This window comes from Rhinolophus sinicus, chromosome 17 (assembly GCF_057876585.1).
Source record: "Rhinolophus sinicus isolate RSI-liver-muscle chromosome 17, RSI-T2T, whole genome shotgun sequence".
Taxonomy (NCBI): Eukaryota; Metazoa; Chordata; class Mammalia; order Chiroptera; family Rhinolophidae; genus Rhinolophus; species Rhinolophus sinicus.
The window spans coordinates 76,187,211-76,208,597 of NC_142517.1; the positions used below are offsets into that span (position 1 = coordinate 76,187,211).

The 21,387-nt window shown below is 37.6% G+C and overlaps 1 non-coding gene across 1 annotated transcript; it reads left to right on the forward strand.

Moving 5' to 3' along the window:
• The first annotated feature begins 1,491 nt into the window (after positions 1-1,491).
• Positions 1,492-1,596, forward strand: LOC148754815 (U6 spliceosomal RNA). The gene has a single exon (XR_016019898.1). It is a non-coding gene; the product is annotated as a U6 spliceosomal RNA (small nuclear RNA).
• The last annotated feature ends 19,791 nt before the right edge of the window (positions 1,597-21,387 follow it).

Below are 21,387 nucleotides of genomic sequence, written 5' to 3' on the forward strand. Positions count from 1 at the left end.
AAGGGGTTGGGAAAGGATCTGGTCTTGTCATTGCCGGTGCTGCTTCTCCAGGAGCCTACCAGCCCCTCACTGACCTTGGCAAGTGCTCCTCTGGCGAGAGAGCACAGGGGACACCCCATTCCTGCGCGGCACTGGCTCCCATGCTGGGCGAGATGCATAGGAGCACCGGGGGACACGGCTGCCCAGGGCTGGGGGCTGGGGCCTCAGTTGGGGCTTCACCGGCGCTCTCCCAACACCTGCCTCCGCCGTGTCCTCCATACAGTGTAGGCCAGCTTCTTGCGATGGGCTGGGTCCCTGGAGGATTTGGAAAAGCGATTCCTGCCCATTAAATGCAGTATTCCAGGAACACCTGCAGCAGCACGCGAAACATGTACCAGCGGAGCCTGCAGCCACTGCCGCAGTGGTTCCAAGAGTGCTGGGTCGGTGGTTGAGAGCAAGTGCTGCCGAAGGCCAGTTCTCTGAGGTCGGCTCGTCTCTCGGAGTCCACTGTTGGGCGCCCACAAAGACATGCTTTTGACAGAATCTACTTCCACCTTGGGACCCCACTCTTTAGGCACAGATATCTACATATTGTTCTCTAAAGGAACTGATAAATAAGTTCAATAGGTATTGCATCTCATGACAACTGGATTTCAAATGGTAGTAATTACACATATAATTAATGAATAAAATATACTAATGCATTATTTATAATCTAACAGATGGAAGTGTGTTGTGTTAGGTAAGAATATTTGTGGAGGATTGGCCCCAGACATTGTGACATAACATTTTCAATTAAATTTATCAGAATTGATTAGGTACCGTTGTTCAAAAATATGAAAAGATAAATGACACATGACCTCTGTTTTAAAAGAGCTTAAAACTGAAGGGGTGGGAGGAATCTTGATTAAAAACAATCACACATTTTTTATAAAGAAGTGAGTGTTTGCTGAAATCCAGCAAAATTTCACAACCAATAACGTGTAATCTGATTTTTCTCTGACTTACTGTTATGCTTACTAATATACTCTAACTACAGCATTTCTAGATGCTCCATGAATGCTAACTATGATCATGTACAAGGATTTTTACACAGGTTATGTACATCATTGTCATTTTCATTTTATAGATGCAGAAACTATATTGCTGGTAGATTTAAAAAAAATCCTTAGTTAATTCAGCAAGTAAATTGCATAATTGAGAAATAAATTCAAAACCAATTCTATTTCACATCAAAAGCTCTATCCACTGTGCTGGGTTGATCCTCTGGTGTTTTCTTTGGCATACCACACTCTGAAGCTTCAGTCTAGAGCAGACCTTCTCAGCTGTGCATGAAAGTATTCTTCTAGAGAAGTGTTCTGGTGGGGAGAGGGTAAGGACAACAAACGGGTGGGTAGGAGGGATTTGAGATTAAATGTGTTTGGCTGAATTCTCTTCTTCCCATTGGAAATTCATAAAACATAGTATGTTCAATGATCTAAGTCACATTACAATATAAAATGTAAATCAGTTGTGCTTGCTCAGTTAGCATATATAACAAAATTACAAAGAAACAGAATAACATCATTGTCCTTGTATAGGGATGACACATATAATTTTGGAGTACTACATATTTCTGTATGTCTTACTATTTCAAGATACATTTTGTTTAACTGTGACAGTATTTCTTCCCTAATACAAATTAACATATCATGGAAATATTGTTTTATCAAACAAGTTTTTTTGGGAAACAATATGGAGATATAGCTCGAAAGAGAAGATATATAGCTATCAAGAAGCATTAACTACAACATTATGGACTAGAGAGAGACTATTTGAAAAAAAAGGTCTCATAGTTAGGGCCCAGTTTGTTCAATTGTTATTATTACTGTGAGAGAAAATGTCTTATAATTTACAAAGTAATTAATTAAATTTTTTATTTATCTAAAGCAATCATTGTGCAAGTTTGGAAGGAGACTATTTTTACTGAAGGAGGCTTTTGTTAACTGATGTATGAAATTGCTGTTGGAGTAGTGATGAAGTGATGTAGGGTAGTAGAAGAGTATTAAAATGTATAGGAGAGGTTGTGCTGTTTATTGGAGATTCAACTTCATTTCGGTTTTAAAAAAAGAAGAAAAAAAATGAAAGTGAGCCAGGACTAGGTTTAAACCTTAAAGGTCTGCAAATCGTGAAAATAATTGAGAGACCAACATCATCAAAATGGCGACGTGAGGTGAGCCTCTGTAATCTTCCCTGGAATTTACAACAAATTGAAAAACTAGAACTCCACAAATGACTCCCTGCACAGCAGACAGGCAAGACGAAGAGGCCCACTACTTAATTCACCTAAAGGCAGGCGAATCCTGGGAGTGGGGGAAGTGGGAAAGGAGAAGTGCGGAGATGGAGTCCTCGGGCTCAGGACGCAGACCTAGCTCAGTGCTCGAGCTCGCTGCTTCCCTGAACTACCGCAGCTATGGGAGAGGGAAGAACTTGGACTACTAGGGTTCTGCTTATGGCCCACAGGGCTGAGGGGCAGCATAAAACACGGCTGAACCCAACGCTCACGGCAGAGACCTCGGAGAAAAGACTGAGGGAAAAAGGCTGAAAACGATGTTTTAAGCCCTCACTGCCAAGCAGAGAACAGAAGCCTTAGGCACTGAGATTATTCGCCCCCTCCCTACCCTCCCAGAACTCATCCTGCCCCCACCTGCCCAGTGCTAGAATTGGAACAGTAGCAGTGTCAGATCAAAATAACAGAATATTTGCTGTTCTGAGACCTGTAGTCCACAGACACAGATTTGCAGCCCAACTAGTTCCAGCAAAGGGGAGGGAGCTGTGGAAGCAGGACTGGCTGTGATGGTGGTCGCCACCATTGCTCTGGGCCACCTCTCACAACTCACCCCACCCCTGTCCTTACCTATCTGGGTGAATCCCTGCAGGAGTAAACAGAACTGCTGAAACACACAGGTTCTGAATCTTGTGCAGGAAGAGCTTTGGAACTTCAGAAGCGCTCCACATACCCACACGGACACTGCGCCCTGTGACCCAGGAGAACTGTAAACAGAGGAGAAGCTCGTCTCCCAGGGAATCCTCCCATTGTGTGAGAAGCTGGAATAGTGCAGAGAAAACATAACACTACAGTGTGAGAGAGAATAAAAGGCTGCAGTAGGAGAGAAAATATACATTCTACAAACAAGTACTGGAAAACAAAAGAAAGCCCTCTTCCTATCAACCTGTTGCAGAAGTCACTCTTGTAGATGTCTAGGAAGAGAAATAATAAGTCAGTAATTGCCATGAATAACCAAAGTAACAAACAGCTCAGAAAGAGAGTGCAAAGTCTCCAGAAAATGAACTTAAAGATATGGAAATATGTGACTCAAATGACAGAGATTCAAGATTGCAGTTCTGAAAAAACTCAATGAGATGCAAGAAAACACAGGAAGGTAGTTTAATGAACTCAGAAACACAATCAAAGAACAACATGAGCACTTTACGAATGAGATTGAAATTTTAAAAAAAGAACCAAATAGAATTTCTGGAGATTAAGAACTCAATAGAAGAAATTAAGACTGAAATAACCAGCTTAGGTAGTAGAGTTGACCAGATGGAGGAAAGAATCAGTGACATCGAAGATAGAAACCTGGAAATGACATGGATGGAAGAAGAAAGAGATTTGAGACTTAAAAGAAATGAAAGAACTCTACAAGAACTTTCTGACTCCATCAGAAAGACCAATATAAGAATAATGGGCATACCAGAAGGAGAAGAAAGAGAGAAGGGAACAGAGAGTATATTCAAACAAATAGTCGATGAGAACTTCCAAAACTTGTGACAGAACTGGATTCTCGAATCCAAGAAGCAAACAGAACACATAATTACCTCAATCCCAACACGCCTTCCCCAAGACACATTGTATTGAAGCTGTCTAAAATCAATGACAAACAAAGAATCCTCAAGGCAGCCAGGGAAAAGAAGATGGTAACCTACAAAGGAAAGCCCATTAGATTATCATCAGATTTTTCAGAAGAAACTCTACAAGCCAGGAGGGAGTGGAACCAAATATTTAAACGATTGAAAGAGAGAAATTATGAGCCAATAATAATATACCCAGCAAAGACACCCTTTAGATATGAAGGAGAATAAAAACCTTTCTAGACATACAGAAGCTGAGGGAATTTTCTACTACACGACCTGCACTACAAGAAATACTAAAGGAAGCTAATCGACCACCATCAACAGGGGCAATTTGTGGCAACGAAAACATACAAAGGGGGACAGTAAAGAGCTGAACTGGAATATGGGAATGGAGAAAGTAAGTGTGCTGAAGAAAATGGAATACTCTAAATAGGATAACCACTCAAAAATAAAACAAAAAACAAACAAACCAAGAACTGAAATATATACTGTAATAAAAGAAGAAACAGAGGGAAGCATCACAGAATACCACCACACAGAAATAATAGACAACAACAAAAAGGCAAAGAAACAATGGAGACAAAGCCTTACCAGAAAACTAAAGATAGAATGACAGGAAATCCTCACATATCAATAATTACCCTAAATGTAAATGGACTGAACTCACCAATAAAATGGCACAGAGTAGCAGATTGGATCAAAAAACTACAGCCAACCATATGGTGTCGCCAAGAGACATATCTCAGCTACAAGGACAAGCATAGACTCAAAGTGAAAGGGTAGAAATTGATACTCCAAGCAAATGGTATCCAGAGAAAATCAGGTGTAGCCATAATGATATCAGATGAAACAGACTTCAGGGTGAAAAAGGTAACAAGAGACAAAGATGGACATTTCATAATAGTAAAGGGGACTATACAACAAGAAGATACAACAGTCATCAATATTTATGCCCCCAATCAGGGAGCACCGAAATATACCAAGCAACTACTAACAGAACTAAAGGGAGAAATTGACCAAAACACAATTATGCTAAGCGACCTAAATACATCATTGACAGCTATGGATAGATCATGCAAACAGAAAATAAGTAATGAAATAGCAGCCCTAAATGAAACGTTAGATGAAATGGACATAATTGACATATATAGAGCACTTCATCCTAAAACATCAGACTATACATTCTTTTCTAGTGTACATGGAACATTCTCAAGGATAGACCATATACTGGGACATAAAATCAGCCTCAGCAAATTTAAGAAGTTTGAAATCATACCAAGCATATTCTCTGATCAGAATGCTTTGAAACTGGATATCAACTACAAAAAGAAAGCAGGGAAAAACACAAATACATGGAGATTAAACAACATACTTTTAAAGAACCACCAGGTCAAAGAAAAAATTAGAGGACAGATCAAAATATACATAGAAACAAATGACAATGAAAACACATCCTACCAAAATTTTTGGGATTCAGCAAAAGCAGTTTTCAGAGGGAAATTTATATCATTACAGGCCTATCTCAAGAAACAAGAAAAATCCCAAATAAATAACCTCACATTACACCTTAAAGAACTAGAAAAGGTAGAAGAAATGAAACTCAAGGTCAGCAAAAGAAAGGAAATAACAAAAATCAGAGCAGAACTAAATGAAATAGAGAACAAAAAGACAATAGAAAAAATTAATGTGACAAAGAGCTGTTTCCTTGAAAAGATTAACAAAATTGACAAACCCTTGGCTAGGCTCACTTAGATAAAAAGAGAGAAGACACTAATTAACAAAATCAGAAATGAAAAAGGGGAAGTTATCACGGATGCCACATAAATACAAAGAATCATCCAAGAATACTATGAAAGACTATATGCCACCAAATTCAATATCCGAGAAGAAATGGACAAGTTCTTAGGAACATGTAGCTACCTAGGCTGAACCATGAAGAACTGGAAAATCTAAGCAGACTGATCACCAGTAACAAAATTGAATCAATCATCCAATACCTTCCCAAAAGCAAAAGCCCGGGACCGAATGGGTTCACTAGTGAATTCTACCAAATCTTCAAAGAGGAACTAATACCAATCCTGCTCAAACTCTTCCAAAAAATTGAAGAAGAAACAGTACTCCCCAACTCATTTTATGAGGCCAACATTACCCTGATTCCAAAACAAAGTAAGGAAAACACACACAAAAGAAAACTACAGAGCAATATCTCTGATGAATACAGATGCAAAAATCCTAAACAAAATTCTAGCAAATCGAATACAACAATGCATTAAAAAGATTATTCATCACGACCAAGTGGGATTCATCCCCGGGGCACAAGGATGGTTCAACATATGCAAATCCATCAATGTGATAATCACATAAATAAAATAAAGGACAAAAATCATATGATTATATCAATTGATGCAGAAAAAGCATTTGACAAGATACAACATCCATTTATGATTAAAACACTTAATAAAATAGGTATAGAAGGAAAATACCTTAATGTATTAAAGGCCCTATATGACAAACCCTCAGCTAATCTAATAATTAACGTTGAAAAACTGAAGCCCTTTGCTCTATGTTCACGAACACGACACAGCTGTCCCCTATCACCTCTGCTTTTCAACATAGTGTTGGACGTCCTTAACAGAGCAATCAGGCAAGAGAAAGAAATAAAAGACATCCAAATTGGGAATGAAGAAGTTAAATTGTCACTCTTTGCAGATGACATGATGCTATATATAGAAAACCCTAAAAACTCCACCAAAAAGCTATTAAAAACAATCACGAATACAGTAAAGTTGCTGGCTACAAAATCAACATACAAAAGTCCATTGCCTTCCTATATACTAACAATGAAATCTCAGAAAAAGAAATACAAAAAACAATTCCTTTGCAATTGCAGGAAAAAGCATAAAATACCTAGGAATAAACTTAATGTAGGATGTGAAGATCCTATATGCTCTAACCTATAAGACATTTTTGAAAGAAATTGAAGAAGACACAAAGAAATGGAAAGATGTTCTGTGCACATGGATTAGAAGGATTAACATAGTTAAAATGGCCATATTACCCAAAGCAATACACAGATTTAATGCAATCCCCATGAAAATCCCAATAGCATTTTTTAGAGAAATAGAACAAAAATATCTCAGATTTGTTTGGAACCACAAAAGACCCCGAATAGCCAAAGACATCTTAAGAAAAAAGAACAATACTGGAGGTATCACACTCCCTGGCTTTAGCTTGTACTACAGGGCTACAATAATCAAAACAGCATGGTATTGGCAGAAAAACAGACACATAGACCAATGCAATAGAATTGAGAACCCAGAAATAAAATCACACAAATATGGAAAGATGATTTTTGACAAAGAAGGAAAAAACATACAATCGAGAAAAGACAGCCTCTTCAATAAATGGTGCTGGGAGAATTGGATCGCCATGTGCAAAAGAATGAAACTGGACTGCCATCTGTCACAATGTACCGAAATTAATTCAAAATGGACCAAAGAATTAAGAATAAGACCTGAAACAATAAACTGCATAGAAGAAATCATAGGTACTAAACTTATGGACCTTGGGTTCAAAGAGCATTTTATGAATTTGACTCCAAAGGCAATGGACGTAAAAGCTAAAATAAATGAAGGGACTATATGAACCTTAAAAGCTCTGCACAGCAAAAGAAACCATCGACAAAATAAAGAAGCAACCAACTGAATGGGAGAAGGTTTTTGCAAACAGTGCCTCCAAAAAGGGGCTAATATCAAAAATATACAAGGAACTCATGCAACTCAACAACAAAAAAACAAACAACCCAATTGAAAAATGGGCAGACGACCTGAAGAGCCATTTCTCCAAAGAGGACATACAAATGGCAAATAGACATATGAAAAAATTCTCAACATCATTAATCATCAGAGAAATGCAAATACAAACCACAATGAGATATCACCTCACCCCAGTCAGAATGGCTATCATCAACAAGACAAATAGTAACAAGTGTTTGAGAGGCTGTGGAGAAAAAGGAACCCTCATACACTGTTGGTGGGAATGCAGACTGGTGCAGCCACTATGGAAGGCAGTGTGGAGGTTCCTCAAAAAATTACAAACAGAATTATGACCCATCAATCCCACTCCTAGGTATCTACCCAAAAAATCTGAAAACATTTATACATAAAGACACGTGTGCTCAAATGCTCATTGCGGTTTTATAACGGTGGCCAAGACATGGAAACAACCAAAATGTCCTTTGATAGATGAATGGATAAAGAAGTTGTGATATATATACACAATGGAATACTATTCGGCGGTAAGAAAAGATGAAATAGGACCATTTGTGACAACATGGATGGATCTTGAGAGTATGACGCTAAGCGAAATAAGCCAGACAGAAAAGCAGAGAACCATATGATTTCACTGATATGTGGTATATAAACCAAAAACAACAAAAGAACAAGACAAACAAATGAGAAACAAAAACTCATAGACACAGACAATAGTTTAGTGGTTACCAGAGGGTAAGTGGGGAGGGGGAGTGGGAGTCGAGGGTAAGGGGGATCAAATATATGGTGATGGAAGGAGAACTGACTCTGGGTGGTGAACACACAATGGGATTTATAGATGATGTAATACAGAATCGTACACCTGAAGTCTATGTAATTTTACTAACAATTGTCACCCCAATAAACTTTAAAAAGAAATAAAAAAGAAAAGAAGTCAGAGAGAGAGAGAGAGATCCCCCCAAATCAAAGAAAATTATATAGAGCCTGATATTATAAAAAAATATACAAAGTGTTAGGAGAATATTTGTTTTAATGCACGGTTTATTTTGTATAGGTTTATTTTTTAAATACTATTTTTAGAAACTTAAATTTCCTTCCTAATGCACAGAAACTAAGACTTTAATGTTTGGTAGATCTGCTGTATTCCTTCACCTTGCTAGGGCTTCTGACTAGTTATCTCATTAATAATATACTAGTTATCTCATTAAGCTAGTCATTTCTTTTGAAAAATCAGTACACCAAAATAGTATAGTTCTCAAATCCAATTGGAAATTAATGCATAAAAACGATGACCTACTCTTTCATTTTGACCTGGTTACCTTTTTTATAAGAAGTCTCAACCCAATCGAGTCTTAGTAAAGTAGGTCTTTCATAATATCCTTGTAGTTGTTCTTTTAGCTGAGGATCTGCAAAGTGAAAATTTAAAAGGCATGTGTAGAAAATGTTCTGAGAAACCCCCAAATTTAGTGAACAATAATTTTTTTAAAAGAGCACTTCTTTAGCAAGTTGCTCATTTATCTGCTTATGGAGTATAATGCTGGGAACCAGAAAGGATGTGATGGTAACATCAGGGCTTGAAAATTTTCTATCACTTTGTTGCCCTGCAGCAATGTTTTGATTGGGCAGGTATTTTCAAAATAATACGTGCCTAAAAGAATCCATAGTCTTTGCAGAGGTATTGGCAGCTAGAAAACTTCCTGACTTAGGTTTCATTACTGGAAGAAAAAAAAAAGAAATTTCTGTTGAGAGAATATAGCTGCAACAGGAGTCCTGATGTGGGTTTCTTTATAATAGGAATGAAGGTAGGTTGCATTTTAGATATCACTAATTTCCCAACATCTTTTTCTTATTCAGTTTCTTAGATCTTTTTTGTAATGCTAAATGTATATTAACTTCGTAAAATAAGCATGAAAAGGAATATGTCTCTGTGTATTTTATTTGGGAGTAAAAACAAATATGGCAAATGAAGTAGAACAATTAATTTATGCAACTTTTTTTTTTGTTTCATTATACACACACAAGCACACATACATACACACATATGAACATTCAGAAAGTTATTACCTCTAAATAAATGTCTTCTTTAATCTTGAATAAGTAAGTGTGCATATGAATTACTTAGAACACTTCCCTTTTCCATCATCATAATCCATTAAAGATACATACATAGATAAGAATACTTAGATATTTTAGTATTATAAGAACACTTAGAGCAACACTTCTCAGTGTATTGATCAAACATCTCAGCAATGCAGTAAATCACCCAGTGTATTTTGGTCTTCTAACCAAACACAGATACTTGCGGGACACAGATACCTGAGTCCCTCCCAAGATTTATTAAATCAGATTTGAAAGGGAGGTGATGCTTTGGGTACTGTATTTTACAGAAGATTTTCAGCTAGTTAATTGTGATAAGCTTTCATTATGTCAGCCTTAATGATGAAACAAAAATAACTTTTTTGTACAATAATTCTGAAGAGTTTATTTCATGACACACAATGTGGTTTATAGAAGATGTATTACAGAATTGTACACCTGAAATCTATGTAACTTTACTAACAATTGTCCACCCCAATAAACTTTAATTGAAAAAAAAACAAAAACATATGTATTAGTCTGTTTGGGCTGCTATAACAAAATACCACAGAGTATGTGGCTTACACAACAGAAATTTATTCTCTCACAGTTCCAGAGGCTGGAATGTCCAAGATCAAGTTTCCAGTAGGATTTGGTTTCTAGTGAGGGCTCTCCTTCTGGCTGGCAGATGGCAGCCTTCTGACAATGTTCTCGCATGGTCTTTCCTTGGTGTGTGTACAGGGAAAAAGAAAGTGAGCTCTGTGATGTCTATTATTAAAAAAACACTGATGGTCTCATTGGACTTTAATTATTAGGTTGGTGCAAAAGTAAATGCAGTTTAAAAGGTTAAAAATAATTGCAAAAACCACAATTACTTTTGAACCAACCTAATTAATACTTCCTTTAAAAGTGTCATCTACAAATACAGCCACACTGAGAGTTGGGGCTTCAACATATGAATTTTGGGGAAACCAAAATATTCAGACCATAACAAAGTATGTAGTCGGGCTGATTGGCTGTGGGGTTTGGCCACATCCACATATCATGGGCTCTATGTGGAAGGCTTACCCCATTGAGTGGGATTCACCACAGCAAACTCTGATGCCTGTTAAGACTGCCCTTTGTGTGTGCTGCTTGTGGAGCTAATTGAGCTGTGCTCTGCTGTGGTCTGAATACAACCTCCAAGCACGTTGGTTCTGGGGACTCTTGGGAGATACGCTTGTGGAGGTCCAGGTAATCCACTGCCTATGACCAGTGGAAGCTACCGAGTAGGAGCTACAAAGCGATCAGCAGTTGTTCCCTGCCTGTGCTAAACCTGGAGGTACATGGGAGAGACCACGCAGCAGACCAAGTATACCTGCCACCAGTGCCGGGTCCGGGATAGCTCTGCAAAAAGCCAGGACACCCCAAGGCTTGCTGCCACCTGCTCCCTCCCTTAAGGAGCAGCTGCTAATAGAGCCTTGTGCAATATGCAAGTTGGGTGAGGCATATTCTCAGGGAACCACTAGAGTGGGAAGAGTTGTGATTACCAGATTATGTAAATTCTGGTTCGGTGCCAGTGCTGAGCCTGGAGCTACTCAGCAAAAGTCTCAGAGCACACTGAGGCCAGTTGCCACCTGCCTGGGGCTTGGGGAAAGATTGCAATGTGGGAGGGGCTGGTTGCTCTCGGGAGAGAGTGCATCTGGTGTTGGGGGTGGGGTTCCAGTGAGTCAGCCTATCACACATGCAGAAATCATCAGACCAATCAGATTCAGATTTGGCCATAAGTGTAGGGGGTGGGCTCAATACATTAAAGATGGCGCCTGCCTACTGGCTGCATGGGAGAAGACACCCTCACAAGGAAAATACTTACTGTCCTCCAGCTTTCACCTGGAAGCCACACATCTCAGTCTGTCCTTTGTATACCTCTGAACCCCCTGAGTAACCTTCCCTCCGCTGGAGCCCAAGGTGAGTGGCTGTGAACTAGTGAATCTCTGTGTGGGTTGTTTAAGAGGATGTCTGGGTTTCCTGTAGCCTCCGTCCTATTTCCAGGAAGGACATACCTCAGCTCTTTGTCAGTCTCGAAGTGGCTTCTTTATATTTTTACTTTTAGGACTTCTGTTTGGCTAAACTTCAGGTGGTTCTCCATATTGATTGCTCTATAATTTGTAATTTTAGTGTGTTCACGGAAGGAAATAGGCACAGTGTTTATCAACTCTGCCATCTTGGACCTCCAAGGCAGTTTTAAATATATTCTCTCAATCCTGGTATCATCTATAAAAAATGTTTTATCAGTAGTTGTTTAATTCTGTGAATTTCTTTTAACTTTCTTAAGATTGTCAGATGGCAAGTATAAAGATACAAATAAAAATGTTTCTTAAATGTAATGTATATTTTCCAGAGAAAATGGGTGAAATATATTTTAACCTATAGTTTAAATTTAAATACAAATGGCCGTGAGAGTAAATGCTCCATGACTATTTAAGTGGTGTTGGTAAGAGACGGTAGACATTGTGTGCTTTAGTGAAGTGGTTGGAAAGTTTAAGAAAAACTGAATTAGAATGAAGTTTCCAGTGCCCTATACATAAAAAATATCCAGGAAATAGATGTTTAATTGGGCATATAGTGTTTTATTCCAGCACTTTAGGGACTGTGAAACACAAGTAGATAGACTAAGAAGCTTTGGCAAGTTTTGACACCAACTAGTAGCCCTCTGTCACCTCCAGAAGAGAGCCTATCAAGCATGAAGCCTTTCTCATCATCTTGTTTTTCTGTGCATGACAGACATTTTCAGGACCGGAGGGGAAATGGCTTAGTTGAATCCTTTTGGATTGCTTGAATCAGCCTCACTGAACTGAATCGATTAACTGTAAAAATGGAAGTATCAGTTTGATGAAGATTAAGGCACTTTTCCACCTTTAGCATACATGGGATTAAAAGGATGGAATGGGATGTAGTCAGCAGTATGGATGGTTGGACAGTAAATGGTACTGTATGGACAGCTATGGGTAACACTTCTTACTCTGTACCCCATCCTCATCTCAAAGCTGGAACTCAGTGTAAATAAAACTTGGCAATTCAATTTAAATGGAGCAGAAAATAGGTAATGCATAAACTTCAAACCAAGACCCAGGACTGTCCACACAATTTGCAAGGCACAGTGTAAAATGAAAATGTAGAGGCCCTTTTCCAAAAATATTAAAAAATTCAAGATGGCAACAACAGAGCATTGAAAACACTCACAGGGCGCATCTGAGCATGGGGCCTTGTGTGACTGACTGCTCAGGTCACAAACTGTGAAGCTGGCCCTGAGAAGATCATCCCGGCACCCCAACAATCTCCCCAAATCAGTAGCAGAATTTTCTCTAGGGTTGAAAAAACATGTATCTTCATTGCACTTTAGAGGAAAGATGGGATCCTGGGAGGCTTGGAGAGTGAGAATTGATTTTGCGTGCTAGCTGTACCCAAAACACCTGTGGGTCTTAAGTTGGCTCTGGCTCTCTGGCCCATCCCCCAACTCCACACGTGCTGTTCTGTGCTTTCTTCTTTCTTTTCCCATTGGATACTTGTTTTAATCCAAATACACAGGGATTAAAAATGCTAGATTAATTTTTTCTCTTTTCCTATACTATGTATGGCCCTGTGCCATCAAAAAATTCTTATTTTCATTTATTTCTTGGAAGAGGTTCCATAATCATCTTTTTATGCAAATGTTATGAAGTGTTGTCATACAAGTGCCACCTTTGGAATCAGACTTCTATAGGTTTTTGACAGATTCTTCCACTTCCCAGTTGCTCGATCTTTAGCAAGCCATCTATGTTCCTGAGTTCCTATTTCCTAATGTAAATGGCAATAAAGATAACTACTTCATGGGTTGTTTTGTGCATTAAATGAGGTAATGTTTATAAAGACAAGTGCCTGGCATATTATAAATACTGAAAAATATGACTTATTTATCTCTGTATTATTATAATTTCTGGCTATACTTTGCAGAAAATATCAATTAGTTTTATCTTGACATAAAGAGTATAAAATTCAGAAACACAGAACTGGAGAGATCTTTAGAGATTTTCTGGCTTAGTAGCTCTTAAATTTGTTGGGATCATAAATCCTTTTGAATTCTAATGAAAGGCAGTAGAGTCTTTTCCTCCCCTAAAGTTATACATACATTCAACATTCTATTTCAGGGGATTCTTTTCCTACCTGAAGCTCATCAGTAGGACCTATGAACGCAGATTAAAAAGAGTGTATCAGACCTTACATTACAGTTTCCTATTTACAAAACAGCAAAGGGATTGGCCTCTGTTATATCCAGTTCCCATTATTGAAAGCTACCTTCTTTTATAGCCTATTCTGTTTCTTGAATGTGAGTCTAGTTTGTTTTTTCTTTGACATAGAAATGCTGAGCACAGCCTGGAAGTTAATGAGAATATCAAATAATGATGCAATGTTTTCTTTCAAAGAAAATTATTGCCCTAACTTTCCTTTTGAATGCCTCTGTCTTCTGAGAGACCCCTCAGTGCTGAGAAGTTCTTCCTTTTAAGTCACTACATCTAATATATCTTTGCTCACAACACTGATGATTTTATACTTGGAATAGTAGCTCAGGTTTGGGAAAGTAACAGAGCTACATGGTTTTCATGTGACCTACGGCTTGTCACATTGATCCTTATTTTGTTTTCCCTTTTTTGGTTAATTCTATTTATCTCTGTTTATTTATGGCTTCTTTTCCTTGTCCTTCTCTCACATTAGGCTTTGGGCCTAGTTTCAAATCATTTAAAAAAGTAAGCCAGGTATCTAATTTCTACCTGATCACCAACAATTGCATTTGACTGTCCAGTGTTTTTTTCCAGGTTTTCCCACCCTCTTTATCTATTTCCACCTTCTATTTTCACACAACAAATTTCTGGCAGCAGCAGAATCAGTGATACTTTCAAAAAGACCATGAAAGTCAAGCTAAAAGAGAATAAAAAAGCAGAGTTACATCATATCAGTTAGGTTCATAGCCTGGTTTTCATAGCCTGGTTCTCTGTCTGGTTTCCATTCAACCCGCAGAGGTGCCTTCTCATTCCTAAACACACATTCCAGGGTTTATGTTCATGGCTGAGAGATGCACGTAGAAAGTATGTAAGGAACAACTTCCAAAGATTAACCCCAAAGAGGGCTGTTAAATTTCTTTTTATGGATATTTTGGCTCTGTGTCATTTTTATATTTCTCCCATCTCTAGATCAAGCTGATGTTAAAAGGCAGGCTATCTTGATTGTTTCCACATTTCTTGCAATGGTATTGCAAGGCAAAAATCCTGGGGGAATTGAAATATCATCTGTCATGTTTAGCCAGGATAAAGTTATATGACATTTAAAGTGCAGGAGCAGGGAAAGTATCAGCCAACCTAGAAGTTCTGTAATCCCCATTTCTGAACGCTTACAGAGGTGCCACACTAATCCCATTGTGCGGGTTCCCTGTCTGCTGCTGCCATGTCATCTGTTCTTGTCATACTGGATATGATCAGATATGAATCGCAAAGACTTTACTGAAGCTAAGCCTAATTTGAGTCCAACTCATTAACTTTCACCCAGACTTATCATATTTTGCCTTCTGCCCATATAGGTTTTGTATAATGGGGAGTAATTGATATGGGGCAGGTAAGACACACAATGACAGTAAGAAACTTTAAGTTAAGTGCACATTTCTTCAGGGTCATAGAATGTTGACAGAGTTGCCCAGAATTTCATTAATTAGCATTCTTGTAGAATTTGTCTGTATTTGTTTTTAAAAGTTGTGTGTGAGCTTGCTCAAAATTTTAATTGCCTTTCCTCTTAGTAATAACAAAGGAGAAATGCTTCTCATGTGAGAAGTGCCATTAGTGGGAAGAGGCATTAATGGAAGCCTGTCAGAGAGTTCTGCCTCAAGAGAAAGCAGAACGGGATCCTATCTGCGTTTGAGGAGTTGATGGAGTTTCAAGTGGGGATCATCTTGCTAAAATAAATCCCAACAGCTTGTCTTTTCACTGCTACAGATTCACTCCTTGGGTGTGAAAAGTTGTTAGTTTTCAAAAGTGTAGCTACTAAATGCAAATGATCTTAGAAAATATTAGGCAATATCTTCTAATCCCCCAGTTGAAAGCCAATGAAGCACTCAATCCTGTTAGAACACAGCAAGGAACGGTGTCAAAATAATGAGGGCTGGAGGGCAAAGTTGTTCTGGAAGTTGAAGGTACAGACACACAAAAGTCATCTGCTTCCTGATTTGTTAAAATTGGACTCCACTCTTCACTGTGGCACTTTAGTTAGAGATGACGATGAGCTGCACAGAATCGACCGGCAGCAGTCTTTGCATTTAAATTATTGATAAATGTTTGAAGACTGTCTGACTAATGCTGCTATTGTTGGGCTAAAAAAAATTAATCAACAATGTACTCTTACAGCTCTCTTCAGTGTACATAGCCTTTTCACAATCATAATGTAATTTTCATTATAAGTCTGTATACATGTAGAAGCCTGTATACATTATGTATACTTTCATTAACGGGAATCATTGATATTGAACATAGCAAGTATACGTAAGCAAATGGTATTTTACAAGCAAGTACTATAAAGATGAAAACTTAGGTTCACGAACTGAGATGCAAAGAGAGAAAGTGATTTATCCATAGTTACATCAGAAATGTCCATGTGAAATATGCACTTTTATCTTTATTAGTTTTAATTTACATTGCTCAAAATGTATGAATCATTTGTGGCAACTTCATCATTTTTACTGTATTTGAACATGCCTTTTTTTTATTTCTGATAATATTGAACTGATTTGCTGGGATTACTTTTCTATTAATATAAGTCAATATGGAAGAAGGAGACATGACAATGTTATTCTTCAAAGAGGGAAATGATACATATGAGATTTCTTTCTGCTAGAGTATTCTTCATGGTTCTTTCAGAATATTGCTTCCAAGAATACATTCTCGGACAGAAGAATGGATAAGAAAAGAAGACCTTTACATATGCTGTCAACAAGAGTTTCACTTCCGGTCAAAGGGCATGCACAGACTGAAAGTAAAGAGATGGAAAAATATTTCATGAAAATGGAAATTGAAAAAAAAAAAAAGCTGGGGAACTATACACTTTACAAAATAGACTTTAAAACAAAGGCTATAACAAGAGACAAAGAAGGACCCAGTAATCCTACTTCTGGGTATTTATCTGAAGAAACCCAAAATGCTACCTTGAGAAGACGTGTGCATCCATATATCCATTGCAACATTGTTTACAATGGCCAAGTTGTGGAAGCAACCTGGTTGTCGGTCCATGGATGAATGGATAAAGAGGAGGGGATACATATATACATTGGAATATTACTCGGCCATGGAAGGGAATGGGTTCTTGCCATCTGCAGCTGCATGGATGGACGGACCTAAAGGGTATTGTGCTGAGTGGAATATGTCAGACAGAGAAAGACAGATACAATGTGATTTTGCTTGTATGCAGAATCTAAAGAACAAAACAAACAATAAACAAAACAGTAACAAACTCAGAGATGCAAAGAACATTTTGATGATTGCCAAATGGGAGAAGATTGGTGGATGGGTAAAAAAGGGGAAGAGATCAAGAAGTTCAAATTGGTTGTTACACAGTAGTCATGGGATGTAGGGCATAGCATAAGGAATATAGTCAATAATATTGTAATAACTATGTATAGTGCCAGATAGATTCTAGACTAGTCAGGGGAATCACTTTTTAAATTATATAAATATCTAACCACTATGCTCTATACCTGGAAATATTATAAATAATATTAAATGTCAACTGTAATTAAAAATTTAAAAAGGTAGGAAAAAGTAACAGAGAATAAGAGGTTCATATTTCCAGGTATAAAACAAGTAAGTCATGGGGATGTAATGTACAGCATAGATAATAAAGTCAATAATATTGTAGTAACATGGTATGGTGTGAGATGGTTGCTGGACTTATCATGGTGATCACTTCTTTAGGTCTATAAATGTTGCATAACTACAGTGTATACCTGAAACTAATATAATATTATATGTTAGCTATATTTTAATAAAAATCTTAAAACAAATGTCATTATGTGACACTATTTTTTTATTATTTTTTAAAACATGAAACTTAATGCAAAGCTAGAAAAGCTATATTATATTTAGTTTTATATTTAATGAATCTCATTTACAGAAAATAAAATTATATGAAATTGGAGTTGGGCAAGGATATTTAGGACAAATGATTGTGATAAAGTTTTTGGTTTGTGATAATAAAAAAAATTAATTTAGAAAAAATAATGAGGACACTATGACTCTCTTCTATACTGTTTTCTTAGAAATCAATGCACTTTAGAATGTAATGTAGTTCAGAAGCCAAACTCCCACCAAAAGCGCTCAATGAAATTTAATTATTCCTTTCAGATTTGCATGGTTACATAAGCAATGGTCTAGTTACACTAATGTTATTTATCTGATTATGCTTAATTAATTAGTACCCATTACTTACAGGATTTCACCTATTCTAAGCCAACAACCCTTGAATAGCGTGAACACAAAATTCTTCTCAGAAGTTTACTTTAAAATTTTATGTAAAAGACTAAATTGTTGTTTTTCTATGGCCTTTGAAAGACATTTGAAGGACTCTGACACTGTGAACAAGTGGTAAGATAAGTTGCAGACAGGGCAAGAAGAAGAAATTAGTAAGTCTTAATTTTTCATGTGCTGATGCTGAATGGGTTAATCTGCTCTTTTGAATAAATTGAGGACTTAAATAAGGTACATTTTGAAAATGTATAATTCTTTTCAGAGTGGTTGTCAATGGCGAAAACACCCTCCTTCTTTTTTTCATCAAAAAGCATTCACTTTAGTTCTTAGAGGAGAGTTACAAGCTTAGTGGTGTTGGCCGCAGCACTGGGAGTTCCTGTACGGGCCATGTCTGAGAAACATCTCAGGGAAAATCCAATGGCCTAACCCTAAAGCTGGTTAGAGATCATTCATGGCTACTGGACTGTGGTTGTTGTTGTTGTTGTTGTTGATTTTAAAAACAGTGATAGAGATAGTGTATTGGTATAGGGAAATCAGTGGATTTAAGAGTCTATGGCACTTCAAATTTAGAAGACCAGGGTTGGAGTCTAGGCTTTGTATCTCACACATACCATTTATTAACTCTCTCTGAGCTTCTTTTTCACCTTTTCTAAAATTCAAACCTGTGCTCTTTAGGGCAGCTCAAGTATGAGGTACGCTGCATTCCAGGCACACAAGGACAAGGAACACATTTCAGTTATTTAGTGCTGCTTAACAAATCACCTGAACATTTATTGGCTTACAGTAATACAGTTTATTCTCATAATTCTGTGGATCAACCGAATGAGTTTTCTACTGGTCTGACCTAGATCATTTGTGTTGCATCTAGCTCTGGGATTGACTAGGGGCAGTGCCCTAGTTGGACTGTTAGCCAGGTTGATCCAATTTTCCTCCACAGGGACTTCCCATGGAGCTGGCTTGAGCTTTACCACTGCCTGGTGGTCGCAAGTAACATTCCAATATGGAGGATTTCAGGAATGTCAAAATGGAAGCTACAAAGCTCCTGAAGTATAGTGTTGGAAATCCTACAGTGTCCCTTCCACCACATTTTACTGGGCAAAGCAAGTCACCAGGCCAGCTCATATACAAGTGAAAAAAAAAAAAAAAAAAAATCAGGCCCATTACTTGTTAAGAGGAGTGGTGACGTCTCATTGCAGGAAGCATGCTATTTGGAAGATATTATTATAAACATATTTGGAAATAATTTACCAAAGAAAGAGAGTGCAAAAGCTGGGACTTAGGCATAAAATGGTGTTGAAGTACACAGATTGGTGATAGTATCCTTCCCTGCAAAAGAAATGCAGCTATTCAAGTTGTAATATCCAAATTTCATGTCCAAAAAGGATTTAATGAATCTTGGTTAAGAGCATGGGCTCCAGAAGCAAACCAACTTTGGAGTTTGTATCTCACTAGTTCCTAACCCATCTGTGCCTCAATTAAGCTCCTCTATACCTCAATTATTCACCTATTCAATGAAGAAAATAAAAATTTTTATCTAAGAGAATTGTTATTTTGAAAATTAAACAATTATGTAAATAGCTTAGAACAGTGCCTGGAAAATAGTACAAATTTCAAGTGTTTATTATTTTTTTTATTATTGCAATATATCTAGATGCACTTTTGGTGGTGGCTGGTGTGAAGTTAGCAAAGAATTTCAGTCATAGCTACAACTGAATTCAGGACAGGTCCTTTAGTTTCAAGAAATCAGTCTATAGTCTTCAGGGATCTAGTTGGGGAACATATGAAGGAAACACAGTAAAAAGTAGCCAACCTCCTGGAAGGAGACCTGATAGGAGATAGGTGATATGTCAATGTCTGGGCTATAATTCTGAGGGTCCCCAATGTCTGGACCCTAATTCTGAGGCCAAGAAGTAGAGAGCTAAGTAAATAAAAAGAAATAATAGAGGGAAACCAATCATGTGAAAACATTTATGAATGGGATCAAATCTTGGCTGTAGCTTTGTAGAGAAAAGATATGTTGGGTTTTCCTCAGACTGAAAACTTTATCAATATATAAATGATTCTTGGGACACAAAGAAACCCAGATATCTTGGCTGTATCACTGAGCCTAAGATACATGATTTGATTCAAACCTCTAATAGAATATAATTTTACTTCCCATCACTGTTGATTGGCTTAGGAACTAAACAGCCTTGGTCTATAAATGAGGACCATGAGTGGATTCAACTCTGGAAATTAGGGAGAGAGATAAATGCAGGGATTGTGACACAATGCAGATAGCCTACCTCACTGGATGGTTACGATCCATCAAATCAAATACTGTATATAAAAGCGCTTTGTAAATTATTATCATCCAGCATATCTCCTGGACCAAAAAACATTTTTCTTTTTAAAAATAAATGTACTGCCAAATTTTCAAACTCAACATCCAAGGATAGAATCCACATGTCATGTATGAAGGCTGAGACCCATGTCAGGCAGTCTAAGGCTGGCAGGACAGCTTAAGCTGCAACAGTTTCTAAAAACAGTACAGGACTTAAGCATCTGAAGGAAAATGTGGCCCACAGTATTAGGACTAGACAATCAGAACCCGGAGTGCGTGGGCGGATACCTCGGTGGTGTGTGTAGTGCAAGTTTATAATCCCCCCGCCCTGGTTTTAAGCAGCCTTGCTGATGTGGATGGATGAAGGCTCACAGGTGTGTGCTGAACCCCAGAATAAATTCTGCAGGTGCTGGTGATTACAGTAAAGGTCTAAGTCCCTTTAAAGCGTCCTCACTGTCTGAACAAATGAAATGATTTTGAATGCTTCTGCTTGCTACAGGGAAATTTATAAAAAGATGGCATGATTTCATGCTCATTTGGACAGCTTTTTAAAAGAGTTCTGGGCCAAGGACATTATTCTCCAAAAGCCTGCTAAATTTTATAATGGAAACAAATTTATTTCATAATATAAGTAACATTAATTCTATTTGTAATTTATGACACGAGGGAGTTGAGGTTTTTAATCAACCAGTCTATGCTTTAACATTGGGGTTCTTTGTGTAGCCAGGAGGATCTGGCAAAGTTGTCATCACTGTATTATTTCAAAACAGGAATGTTTTAAAAATGACATTTTGTTCATCATCTCTATTGTTTCATATTATATTGA